The following is a 14,285-nucleotide window of genomic DNA, read 5'->3' as shown; positions in this document are numbered from 1 at the left end:
GTGACTATATCGCCATACGATTAAATAAATATGTATACATACTTATACATCGTATCCAGAGATGTGACTTATTTGTAATACTTACTTGTTTTTAAAATGCAAATACAAAATGCAAAATACCTTTGTATGTATTTAAATACCTTTTGAAGAAAACTATTTTGTATTTTATTAGAAATGGTTTTTGGGACTTTATTTCTATTTTTTTAATACAAAATACTTTATAGTAGGTTTGTAGGCTACAATTACAATATCTCCTGAATACTTAGAATCCTTGCAACTCTCTCATTATTTTAAAATATAACTGTTGAGTCTGTTTAGCCTTGCCTTATTGCCTATTGGTAACGCCGAATCTTGAGCGTTGCGAGAGTTTCAAGGCACAAGAGGTGAACAAACATTCGAGACGTTTTCACCACACCAACGAGAGGCATATACTAGCTGTAAAACATTAAGAAACTAAATTAATGCTTTTGAAAATTTACCGTTTAAAAACAATTACTTAAAAATACATTCTCCCAATGAACATGAGAAAACAACTCGAAATTGGCACTCTAGAGTCTGTTTTCAAAGAATAAAGAGAGCCTTTCCAACGCGTAAATTCCGAGCAATACTGTTTTATTCAAACTAAGTAGGTGTTCACTATTCAGAGTACCGTTTATCGCAAAGTATTTGTATTTATGAGAAAAGTATTTTGTATTTAGTATTTTAAATACAAATTCAAAAACTATTTTGCATTTGAAATAGTATATCAAAGAAGTATTTGTATTTAAATACTTTTTATAAACTATTTTTCACATCTCTAGCCGTATCAAGAAGAGGGACTTCGCCGCGTTACATTATAGATCCATAGTTAACTATTTTTATTGCGAGATAACGAATGCATATTAATAATGCTTTTGTATAACGTAGTAAATAGTCAATGTAAAATATTCCGTAAATAGATTCAATGTAACAAATATATTTGGAAAAATCCTACAAGCTTATAAATAAACACACGATTTCGTCAACGGAATCATAATAAGTATATTTATTTCATTATTTAAATATTCTATAACATTTACGTCATTGCAGGTCAATTAATTATTATACAAAATATTTGCATTCACTATTATTCGCTTAGACTGTTTGAGGGTTATACAAAACAACACCTTTCTCTTTCCGTTTTTGCTCCTACACATCTCTTTACCTTTTATTTCTTTATTTGCATAAATCTACGATTAAATTTACCTTCAGACTGAGTAAATAAAAGGAAGAGGAAGGAACTAAATGGATCATAATATTTGTGCGACTTTGACCGTGACTGCTTTACTACATTACGAGTACTGCCCACTCGGTAGATATCCTTGTGAGGCGAGTTTTTTTATTAAGTAATTTATGAAAGCAATTTTGTATCTCTTTCGGTACAGCACAAACTTTACTATATTTTTACTCTCCTCGCGTTGTCCCGGCAATTTAGCCATGGCTCATGAGAGCCTGGGGTCCGCTTGGCAACTAATCCATAGAATTGGTGTAGTCTCTAGTTTCTGCGAAAGCAACTACCATCTGACCTTCCAACCCAGTGGGTAAACTAGGCCTTAGTGGAATTAGTCCAGTTTCCTCACGCTGTTTTCCTTCACCGTAAAGCGACTGGTAAATATCAAATGATATTTCTTACATAAGTTCCGAAAAACTCATTGGTACAAGCCGGGGTTTGAATCCGCGACCTCCGGATTGAAAGTAATACATAAAGTGGAAGCTTGTAATTTGCATCTAGTAGATAAGTTTATTAACTTATGTATTTTAGGCAGTAAGCATCCCGAATAAATAAAAAAACATCCATGACCCAGGAATAAACATCAGATCTATGCTCATCACACAAATAAATGCCCGTATCGGGATTCGAACCCAGAGCCATCGGCTTCAATTCCAGGGTTACTACCGACTAGGCCAGACTAGTCGTCAAGACTACCATACTATATATCAATAGGTTAATATAGTTATTTGTACAACAAGAGAGCAAATTTTGATATTTCTTCGAGTGCTTGTTTTGAGTCCCGTGCAAGCGAAAGATTCTATAATAGATTCACGAGCGTAGCGAGTGAATCTAATTTAGAATCTTGAGCGCAGTAAGGGACTCATAAGCGCACGAGATGTAAATAACTTTGATCTCGTGTAGTACACAAAAATTTTCACGTCAGTCAGCCATCAAAAAATACAACCTGAAAAAATGTAATCCGTCTTCATCACTATTTCACTCATTCTGAAGTAGTGAGTGTTTTCTGAAGGTATTCTAACAATTAACTTTAATTACCGCAATAAAACAAAACGAAAGAAATTTCAATAAAATGATACGAAAATAATGAATTAACGAACATCAATTGACAGTTCAATCGTCAACTTTTTTTTGTTAAAAAAAACTTTGTAAGATACGGTCCGTACTGCGGATACTACTATTTGTCAACTATAGTAGAGATCGTTAAAAATCGTTAAGTAGAATTATTTACTGCGTAACAATTGCGTAAATTTGTATAAGTATATTGTTTTGATTGTATAATAAAATACGTAAAATATGGGTATTTTTATTAAATTTTAAACTTTTATTTCATTAATTAATTATTACGAATGAAGACTCGTAGGGTGTTTTGGAACGATGCGGTCTGACTTATTTCGGGGGTCTATTATAAACCGTCAATATATCGTTGAATTACGTATGCACTTTTTGTCTCTTTCTTTTTGCTAATGACGTGAAAGAGACAAAGAGAATAGAATCCAAATACTTCGAACTTGTATTAGGCCCCGCACGTTGAAATGACATTCGAATATGAAGGTCACTTGAATGTTATTTTGTCTCACTCAGTGAGTAAAATGCGATTTTGCTCACTGTTTTTAAGCAGCAAATTACCCTTGTTCCAGCTGCTGACGTGAAAAATATATTTATTTGTGATATTTTTTTAATCCATATTTTTAAACAATATGATAATTTTATATTAAATATATTTATTGATTTTTTTCAATTTAGTGCTCAATTTAGCTTATTATCTGGTATTGTTTCAACCACTTGTTGTTTGGAAGGAAACGCTTATTAGGGATAAAACTATATTTTCTGTACCAATCTTATTGTTTAATTTTATGTTTCAAGTGATAAAAAATACATTGTATTGTGTATAACCGCAAAGATCTCAACATCCTAAAATGTATCTCCATCCTGTAATAATATTCAATAGTTAGGACAAGGTGTGCAAAAACATCTACTTATTTCTGTAGAGGTTATAATCGTAATTCTGATACGTAAATAAACATTCGAGAAGAATGTCCCAGATTGAATTTAAATTAGATTTATATTGAATCAGATAAGTGCGGGTTAAGCACATGAAGAAAATAAGGTAACAGATTATCATTTGAATCCTGCATTACCTATCTCAAAGTGTTAGTAATAGAAGTCCCAATAAAAATGTAAATCAAGTTAAGATGTCATATAAGTAATTAAGCCATTGTGTTGGTTACCGTACTAACCAACTATGCGGTGCGCAGGACCAATTTAAGTGCCTATTTTGTAAAAACATGCAGTACTATTAAATGGGGCCAGCGTTGTATCTTCATCTAATTCGATATTTTTACTCTTAGGTATCTGTGTGTCGCGTTTGCACACATTTATTTTTGCATTAACGAAAGAGTGCACACTATAATTCCATTCAAATGTAATGAAAATGTGACAAATTTTCATTCGGTAATTACCTCCTGAGCCTAGTGTATTAGAGGTATATTCGAATTATAATAATCTCAACTTGATTTAGATTTAGAGGGGACTGAAAACGCGCCGCTCGAAACTTGCGAATAGGTTTGGCGATCGCGCGGGCTTTAACGGTATACCTCATAACTCTAAAACTACACTTTCATTTAAAATTTTGCAAGTCAAACTTTATACCAAAATTATATTGTCTATATGCATAGTAGCAATTAACAAGAAATTAAATGAAAATTAGGCACGATTTCGTGACTAATTCAATCAAGACAACTTTAATACAAGGTGCCCACGCGAAACCCGACAGACTTTAACTACGCAGTTTTGAGGCCAAAAGAAGGAAATAATGTGATATGAGTTTCGGTCAATGTCACAAAAAAAATTTTTTTGTTCATTTTTTTCGATTTTTTGTAGACAAAAATATAAACGCTATTTGTAAAATTTTCTTTTGTAAAACCTATTTTTTTTTCAGTGTTTCTTGTCACATTTTGACATCTATTAACAAGGATATTTGAATTAAGTCCCATAGTGGCAACATCGCCATCAAAAAGGTGTTTTGCACTAAGTAACAATAAAAATATGTTTTAGGGTTCCATAGCCAAATGGCAAAAAACGGAACCCTTATAGATTCGTCATGTCCGTCTGTCTGTCCGATTATGTCACAGCCACTTTTTTGTAAGTGGCTTTAACTCTGAAATTAGGCGCCTTACAAAAAAGTTTACGGGACATTTTAGTCTTTAAATATGATAAGGAATGTACTGTTAAAATCTGTCGCAATGCTCACGGGCACCGTGTTTATAATATTTCAAGGTTTTGGTTGGAGTCTGCCCTTGCAAATATAGACCTAGTTTATGTGTGATTTTTTATGGCATTTACTTTTGATTAAACATCAAAATAAATTATACAAATAAAAACTGTAATTTTTCGGTAGCAACCCGCAAAGCATCGTGCATATAGCAAATGGAGAGAAATTTTGCGCTTTGACTTGTATTAGTGCGAGCGAGACGCTCGCGCGAATGACAGATAATTGATATAATTCCAATATCATTCAAATATCGGTTTGTGTTTAGTGTATGTTCGAATTGGCCTATGGATCGTTTATTGCGCATTGACGGGCGGCGCGCGGGCGCCGCATACACACGACGTCGTTGACGCCTTGGTCGGCCCTGAGTGTGGCCCTGTCCACACTACCCTGTTATATGACACATTGCATTATTCGTATCATACAGAATTATACTTCCATTTCGTATTGTGAGCGGGAAGGATATAAAAAGTTACCATTTTTTAAGTGTACACAGTGTGTAATTGCTTAACCCTTAGTGTGGCAAGAAGCCGGAAATCGATCGATGAAGTCAATTAAATATGAAAAATAATTAATTTGCTAAAAGTTGTCTTTTCAACAATGACGTATGCCATCTGAAGTGATAAACGAATTGGTTTTTGTGCCGCTTTAGTCTTTAATGGAAAGTTCCAAATAGCACATATTAATGACTGTCGTATTATAAATAACATAAACAACGGTGGAGTAAACAAATTCAAATTCTTTCCGTTTATAAAAAAACTGCCATTATTAGTAACCAACAAGTGCTTCCTGTTGATGTTGAATAAGATCAGCCTTTGTCGCTATAATTATAATATCTCGTCGTCACGGCAAGATTGAGCAACATTAAGTACCTACTTATAGAGTGTCAATGAAACAACCATTGCTAATAAGGAAAGCCTCTTTGTAGCAAAACCATTAGCAATGACTGAACATTAATTAGAATAAAATTTACGGTGATATCATTACCAAGATTCTATCGTTCGATTCTTAAGGATATCATGTTTTATAACTTCATTCTTCAACAGAGTATTTTACACAAAGCTGTACGTTACCTATATAACCGTATTCTTCATTTTATCCGCATTTTGTAATATAGAAAAAACAAACAGCAAAACATTATTTTTTTATTACGTTGGTCCGGTTTTACGCAGTGTCGGTCAAGATGTTGCCCTTGGAATATTACTCGGTGTACATTATATAATAATAGGGCTTCTATTTTTTTCTATGTATAAGCAAATCCAAACATCACTAATATATCTAAGTATTGAGCGCACATAGCATATTAAAGGTACTAAACACAATTTACGGTTACTAAAAAAAGGCCGATTTTAATTTACTTTTGTTACCTACTTATTGAAATTGAGAGTTAAATGAGGTTTTAATAATATTTCTGTAACTATTTTAGGCCAACCAATCGTTTTATTTACATATGCCTATACCACACACCTAGATCTATTTACATTTACATCAGTAAATATATTTGTACTTATATAGGTACGGTATAATTTTTCATCGAGTGTTGTTATGAATACAAAACGCCTTTAATGTGTAACATACCTCTTTGTTATGTTTCCGAGATTTGCGTTACGCGCAGTCAACGAACGTTAGACTTACTCTTGAGTAATCCCCGATACGAACACAAAGGATGACTTCAATTAAATGACAGTAATTGATGTAAATGGTCCAGTTATGTAACATGTCATTTAATTATGAACAACTAGTTTAATTGCAGATTAATAGAAAATGGCGCCGTCACCACAAATATATTAAGACTAATTTCGCTTTTATTTAAGAAGAATTTAAAAGAATGCCAACTAACAATCTAATTAGATTACTGGCGCCTCATTTGGCGAATCTACTTATACGAGTAATCGCGGAGTTTCATATATAATAATTTTAACATGGTGTTTCACTGAATTCATATGTATAATTTTACGAGAGGCTGCATTAGTCTTCTTCTTCCTCGCGTTGTCCCGACATTTTGCCACGGCTCATGGGAGCCTGGGGTCCGTATGGCATCTAATCCTCATAATTGGCGTAGGCACTAGTTTTTACGAAATCGACTGCCATCTGACCTTCCAACCCAAAAGGATAAACTAATCCTTATTGGGATTAGTCCGGTTTCCTCACGATGTTTTCCCGAAAAGCGACTGGTAAATATCAAATGATATTTTGTACATAAGTTCCGAAAAACTAATGGGTACGAGCCGGGATTTGAACCCGTGACCTCCGGATTGAAAGTGGCACGCTCTTACCGCTAGTCCACCAGCGCTCTGAGAGGCTGCATTAGTGTGGTTAGATATAATTTACACTTAAGTAGTAAGTACACAAATATTGAATGATACATTAGGTAATTCAAAAAACTATGTGGCCTATGTGTGGTCAGTTCTTGTTAAACCAATTATTGTTTTGACGTCAGACGTTTTTGGCTCGCCTCATTTTATATGGGTTTCATAATCTAGTGTTAATTGGTGTAACACTTATATGAGTTTTGAACCAAATAAATTAGCACCTATTTAATAAAAAGCTTTAGTTCTCCGTTTCAATTTCGAAATTCCTTTTGTCTTTAAACTTCTTAGAGTAAGCTAATCGAAATTAAAAACAAAATGTTTAAATAGGAATCAGTAATTGCAATCAAAGTCCATGGAGAGTGTGCCAGCAAAGTGACAGTGGCGGGTGTTCAATTGCAACACTAAACCGCGGCGGCGTGGCTTGCGCCACGAGACCGCTCCGCCGTCGGCGGCACATTCCTCGCTGCTCAAGCTCTTGGAGAAGTTCAAAGTCACCAGACTAGTCCTCTCAGATAACTGAGACGGCATTATGCTCAAGCCTAGCTCTCCGTTCCGCAGTGCTTCGATCTACTACTCGACAGGCAAAGTTCAGTACAATCACAATTACTTACATAAGGCCTCCGCTCGTCTTGGGATTATTTGCCCCATGTTTCCGTTATGCGTAAATCGACAATTTCCATTGATAATGACATCTTGCAATAAAATGATCAATTATCTGTGACGCGCGTGCTGCAGGTATAATACATAGTTATGATTGTTATTTAGCTGGCTGCTATTTCAGTGTGTGTGGTTTTTTCCCTAAGTCGGAACGGAACCCATTTTGTGTAGATGTAGATATTACTTATAACTTCTCTAAAGTATATTACTGTTTCTCATTTTTTTAAAGTTATGATTCTTTCTAGATTACTAAATAAGCTTTAGTCCGGAATTACATTTTGAAAAACACATTTATTTATTGTCGACTAATCCCAAAGTGTCAGCTCCAAATATTGTATAATCTAAATGAAAAATTGTAAATCGATAAGGATATTAGAAGATTTAAAGTAGGTTAAAATCCCTTGTAAGATTTTTATTACATACCTACCTACCAAAATAAATCTCTAAACCCAACTAATTAAAAGTTCTAAAAGGTCTAATTAAAAGTTCTAAAAGGTGCTTCCGCTAATATCTCCCTCACAGAATAAGTGAAAAGTTCACGGCTGCATCATGTAATATTAATTACGTCCTCATGCCCATTTGTTCTCGAGTTACGGGGGATTAACGTGCTTATTAATACGTAAAGTCCACCTAAGCTAACTCTACGACTTTAACAGAAAGAAATGGTAAGTGTAATTGCTTGCGCTTGTATCTATGTCTTCTATCAAATAAATAAAATAATTTTGAGTGCTACTGTATGTCGTTCTAGCTGTAGATTATATTTTACATGAGAAAAATTAAAAACAAATTTTTTCTCATACAAACAGCTCCACTATGTTACATTTTTTGGGGGCAAAAAACAAGACAACGAAAAGAATTTTGACCCAGCCCAAGTAGCATTTTACTCCATTTAAGAGTACACATTTAGTTCCCAGGTGTACTTGAAGCATTATTACAGTTCACTCGTGATGTATAAGCTGCATTATTGCGATTAATAACACCTATACCTGTCTAAGGGACTTATAGGAGGGTAGAGTTATACTTTTATACGACTGTTGGTGTTATAATACTCTAACAACTATCCTTTAGTCAGCCGTCTGACTAAGAGCATTATAGGAGGGTAGAGATACGGCAACCGCTGTTTAACAGCCTACTTGTACGATGTTGTAGAGCTAGCATTTTAATAGAACACACATGGTCATTTATAAAGCCAAAAGCTGTTATGTTTACTTGTTTGAGACTGTTATACAGCTAGTAGCTGTAGTAGGACTTGTTTGTGATCATTAAAATAACCTTTTTTTACTAGATGTACAGAAGTGTTTAAATGGTTCGCATGTGCACTGTAGGCTGTTAAAAGGATTATATGTGTTGTCCATTAACATCAATAGCAGTTTATTTGTCCACAAGTACTACTCTAATTTGCTGTAAGCTGAAAATGAATGTGAATGTGATATTCTATTACACTTATCCCACAAGCTGTGTGTTTATATTACGTCGCGTGCAAAAATTTCTGAAAATGAATAACAAACCTTGGAAAATAAGAGCGAGAACCGGTGGAAGAAGAAAGGATCTCTAAAATTTCAGTATATTGAAAGAATTATACGATGATACACATTTGACCTAAACTACATCTTAAAGCTGTACATTAGTTCACATTAGAATAAATTTATAGACATTGGCTCTGTAGTGGTACAAATGTGGGACTTTATATAGGTAACAGCATTCTAACAGAACACATGTGAACCTATTATACGCTCACCGCATTAAATTGGAGTTATATCAGTTCACATAACCGTATTTCATTTCCACCATTTTGTTCTGCGTAACCTAAAATATTTACCAAATAAATCTCCAAAATTATCATGCAAATTTATCACAAAATACGCAGATAGAGCGATTGAGTTTTGGTTTCATGCTATAATTAATTACCGTAGTATAATTATAATGCCAATATAATGTCAAAAACTGAAAATTGTTGATTTCCTCTCAGCCAGTTTTAAATATTTTAAAATGAATATCGCGTTTTTACAGAGGCGCGTGAATATTTTAGCTGTAAATATGTATACATTTCACGATAAACTTGCATTCCCATAGCATTTAACATTATTAAGAATTTAAAACAGGTACTTTACCGCGTGTTATCATAAAATTTATCTAAAGGATATCCGCCGGTGTTTCTGATGGCACACAAAAAACCAAACTTAATGAGGAATAAATAAAATAAAGAAATATAATGGACCCACGTGAATTTTAGGTAGCACTGGAGTACTTTTGTCGGATTTTATAACTGTGATAGCTGTGTATTTAGCCACTTGTTACTCTTTATTACACTCATGTACGTTGTATGGTTCACACTGCGTCCCATATAGTGCCATTAGTCAGCCTTAAGTCCGATGTTACTACTTAAACTGCTATTATAATGCTATTATACTGCTAATGTACAGCCATAGTGAACTTAAGGCTGTCTAATTTGTGCCCAAACTGGTTCTATAAGAGCATTATAGCAAGCTATACAGCTCTTATACAGCTGACTTACACAGCTTGTGGAGTACATGTGAACGACTAGACATCTCATATAGAACCCCGAATGCTACTTGGGAGTGATCATTACATGCGTCATATTTACACAAAAACATTCATAAGAAATTCCATGTAGAAATAGCATGGTCCGTCTTTACACTTCGTTTGTAATAGCGGCTACTATACCCTACACTGAGCATGCCCGATATGCTCTTGGCCGTTATTTATTGTAAATATTTTGGGTGTAATGTTTAGTTATTGCATACAACTGCTAAGTCATGTACGACTTCAAGCTGGCACTGTGGTTTATATTATAACCACAAATTTACACGGTTGGTATTTACAATTTGGTTTGTATTTGGTTAGCCGTAACTTAAGCTATAAGTTGTAATATCAACATATAACGGTTATCTTCGTGTATTTTTTTCGGTACTCGGTAACTCATAGATTTATTATTTTCCATCTTGAGAAGCACAACATGTTTAGAATACTCGTTTGTTTTACTAAAACAATTATAAAAATCGCCAAGAGTAAGATAAATAACTACGCAAATATAAAATTTAAGCTATAGATGGCAACAAACAGTCGTGCCCATGTAGGGATGGGTAGTGAGTAAATGCTCACGAGTAAATACAGAGTAAATACCCAGTATTTACTCAATTTAGCAGAATTTACTCGATATTATGATTGATGGGTATAAACAATTTAGAGTACTGAAAGGGACATCTAAATTTGAAATTTAGGTGTATTTTGTAAGCTACTACTGGATTAGTACTCAAAATTGCAAGAAATATATTTTTAAGGGGGGCACTCCATGTAACTAATTGTCCCAAAATAAAAAATTTGAAACTACCAACATGTTACACATTAATAAATTGATTTTTTTAATTAACTTGAATGTTTCTAAGAACTTTTTTGGATAAATTAAATACTTTTGGAAAAGACCCATTTCTAAAGGCCGAAATAATGCTTATCCCTCCTTTATCTTTCAAACCAAAGTTCAAAATAATATGAAAAAATATCGGGAGATTAGCCGTAGAATAGAGAACTAAAAATACTCTGAACATGATCGGATGTACCATTGCATTGTTGAGTTATCATTAAATATCTAGAACATCGATAGAATTTAAGTCCCATATTTTTTTACTAAATACAACCTTCTTTATTAAAAACAAAATTGTTGGAGTCAGACAAAGATAAGTTGGCAGCGATTTTGACAGCCCAGATAGTGCAAGTGTTATTTTAAACGTCAAACTTCTATGAAATTATGACGTTTACTTAACACTTGCACAGGTTGGGCTATCAAAATCGTTGCCAACTTACCTTGGTCTGACTCTAACTACGCACTATCACAAATTGCCTCTCACTGATGATTAACCCTTTTTTTTCAATTGAGGGCCCTATATATATACTTTTTATTATATTTATAAATATTGTTATTATACGTTAACACTCTTCAATAAAAAAACAATTTAGTTCTGTAATCTCACTTTTTAATATATTATTAGCAATCGTTATTACTCACCTAAATGAGTAAATTAAGACGGGTATTTATCGGGTGCTTTGAGTAAATACTGAGGTAATACTCAGTATTTACTCGCCCGTACCCATCTCTATGCCTATGAGACTTAGTGTCCTTCCTTGTGGACTAAACAAAGCATTATTTAATTTGATAATTGTATGAGAACACTATCTTAGATATACATAAAACAATTATATTCATAGTTCATCGAGACAACACAAAAATGTTTAATCGTAAATTGGAGACTAAAGAAACATTTGACGATTTCATAAGAAATCAGAGACGAATGCTAAACCTACTAGCAAAATTGATTGAACTTATAACATATACAGGTGAAGGGCAAGTAGTTCATACAATCATACAAGCATTCAGCTATTAAGTACGTACGATCTCTGTGAGCCGCGAGTCCAAGTAAAGGTAAATCGAGGCCCCGGTCCATGCATGAGACCCATTTTGTTTAGATACTTAGCCAAATTATATAAATGATTCTTTACATCTATGCCAAGGCGCTACGAAGTATCATGGCTATGTTAAATTTAGTATACAAACCTATTCGAAATTAGACAAATTTAAGCTAGAAATACATTCAGTAATAAAATCAAGATAACTGCAAAATAAATAAATTTTTAAAAGTTGTAAAAATGTGACCTTGAAAGCATTAGTGAAAACTTTATGTTGATTCAAGTAAAGTTCAAGGGTAAGCTCGAGCCGGCGTCAGTCATTTCGGACGTCACGTGTAGCCGGTTCAAGACGAGCCATGATTTTAATAGCAAAATTATTAGCCATGAAGTATATGCCCAATTAATCAACGAACCATGGCAAATGTTATCCAAAAACGGGAAAAATCTATCTCCGTTGAGTAATTATAATTAACTGTACCTACGAGCTGATAACTATTAGAACGACGGTTTTTTTAATTGAAATTAAATTCTCGGTCTTGAGTATAATTTGATATGCAGCTTTAAATTTGATTAACATTGAAGATGAAGTATCATGAAGTAATAAAAAGTCAATGGGCGGTAAACGTTGGTTCCGGAGTGGACTATTTTCACATGATTCTATTTTCGTGAACGCATTGTTTTGGTTTATTGTGATGTGAATCATAGACAGGATGAATCTATGAAGATACGAAGCCCCTAAACTGTCTGCCCTAAAAATACTTAGCTTTGTGATATTTACTTTTTATTACTTTTTTTAACTTGGAACAGGTAATGAAGGAAGACTGATGAAATATATATAAGTGGACATATGTCTACCGATACAAAAGCGATCGAACTTCAAGCGCATGTATATTGTCAGACGATAACGATATATAGTGAAGCTAAAAGACAAAAGATATGATATAAACAGCACCGTGTCGAACGAAGAGTGCACGACATATGTGGTCCAAGACAATCATACAATACGATTTGGACTTTCACATAGAAATCTATACTTAGGATTTGCTATGGTATTGTCCGCTTCTAGACATATTCTGCATAAACACTACTTTCCGCGACACAAAGAACTTGTCCGTCACCTGTAAGCAAGTTCTAAGAACAATTTAAGCACAAGACTCCACTGTCGATACGGTTCTCAGAGCCAGTCATTATTTACTAGATAAATGTTGAGCAATCTAGGTAAAGCAATTATTATCAATGCTGTCCATTTGAAGACTATTTTCCTCATCTCAAGTTCATTATTAGTAAACAATATCTAGGTGACCGAGAAAAGTCGAGGCAAGAATTTTCGCAAGGACGAATCCTAAATTGATTGATTTTATGTCTTCGTAAATACCTATATTGTAAGTTTCATAAAAATCTTTAGAACCATTCTGACCGAGTTATGAACGCCAATTACGCTATTTATTAAGTATAAAATAATAGAATCTGAGTATATTTTTTTCATTTCGTTTGTCTTTTTCTTTAGTTCATGTAGAAATGTTCAAATAAAAAAAACGAAAGTAACAAACATTATAAAAATATCTGTCACTTTAAAAAATAAGGGCTGTATCTCCAGTTTATGGTAGATTACTTGTACCAAAGTATGTATATTCTTTGTTAACTACTTAAGTGCTACTAGATTAAACACTGCTAGACTAAGTTTTAGTCGCAGAGTTGTTAGAAGTATATTAACATTATTTAATTGAAAGATCCATTAAAGAAATAAGGACAATGAACACTAATAAAACTAGATTACTCTAAATATGCTGTAACAGTAATAAGTACCTATATAATGTTCTATGTTTTCATAATCAATAAGTATAATCCAAATCTTACCAGCTTTATTAATGCTCCAGCACAGAAATGTTCACTCAGGGCACTGGTGCAATAATTCAATAATATTTTATGGATATAGCACCGTCCGCAGCGATCTAGATCTGTCGTGCGAACTGGCGGCGCGGGCGAATGCGCGGGTCTATTGTGGACTAATAATGAGCGCGCGCGCGGCACGCCGCCGTATATATGCCTGCCCCTGACGTCACTCCGAGATAAGGACTTCGCAGCATCAAACTCCCATAAAGAAACGTGTTTAATCGCGGATAGCCGCCTGTAATCCGATAACCGGCACGGGTGCGACGCTGTCCAGAGTACGACTCCGATGCTTGTCGCTATCTCCTATTAGAAGCAACAGTAAATACCGCTTTCCAAAAGTGTGAAGATACAATCATTTACACGGATAAGGTAATCAAATGTTAGACTATACAAGTGACATTTATTTTTCTTTTCAAAAGTTTTTATTTGTTTTTGTGCCTTTGATTTGACACTATCAATGTAAGAAGTATAATTGTGAGAA

General features: G+C 34.0%; 1 protein-coding gene across 1 annotated transcript in view; it reads right to left on the bottom strand.

Annotated features, from left to right (window-relative positions):
* The window catches only part of LOC133533765 (elongation of very long chain fatty acids protein 7-like), a 42,827-nt gene extending 28,896 nt beyond the window's left edge, over window positions 1-13,931 (bottom strand). The window contains exon 1 of the mRNA XM_061872805.1: window positions 13,769-13,931. The gene's annotated coding sequence lies outside the window, so the exon portion shown is untranslated. The remainder of the gene's footprint in view (window positions 1-13,768) is intronic.
* Between the last annotated feature and the right edge of the window lie 354 nt (window positions 13,932-14,285).

This window comes from Cydia pomonella, unplaced genomic scaffold (genome assembly GCF_033807575.1).
Source record: "Cydia pomonella isolate Wapato2018A unplaced genomic scaffold, ilCydPomo1 PGA_scaffold_202, whole genome shotgun sequence".
NCBI lineage: Eukaryota > Metazoa > Arthropoda > Insecta > Lepidoptera > Tortricidae > Cydia > Cydia pomonella.
Note: the sequence above shows the minus strand (reverse complement) of the source record. Positions and strands in the feature narration are given on the sequence as shown.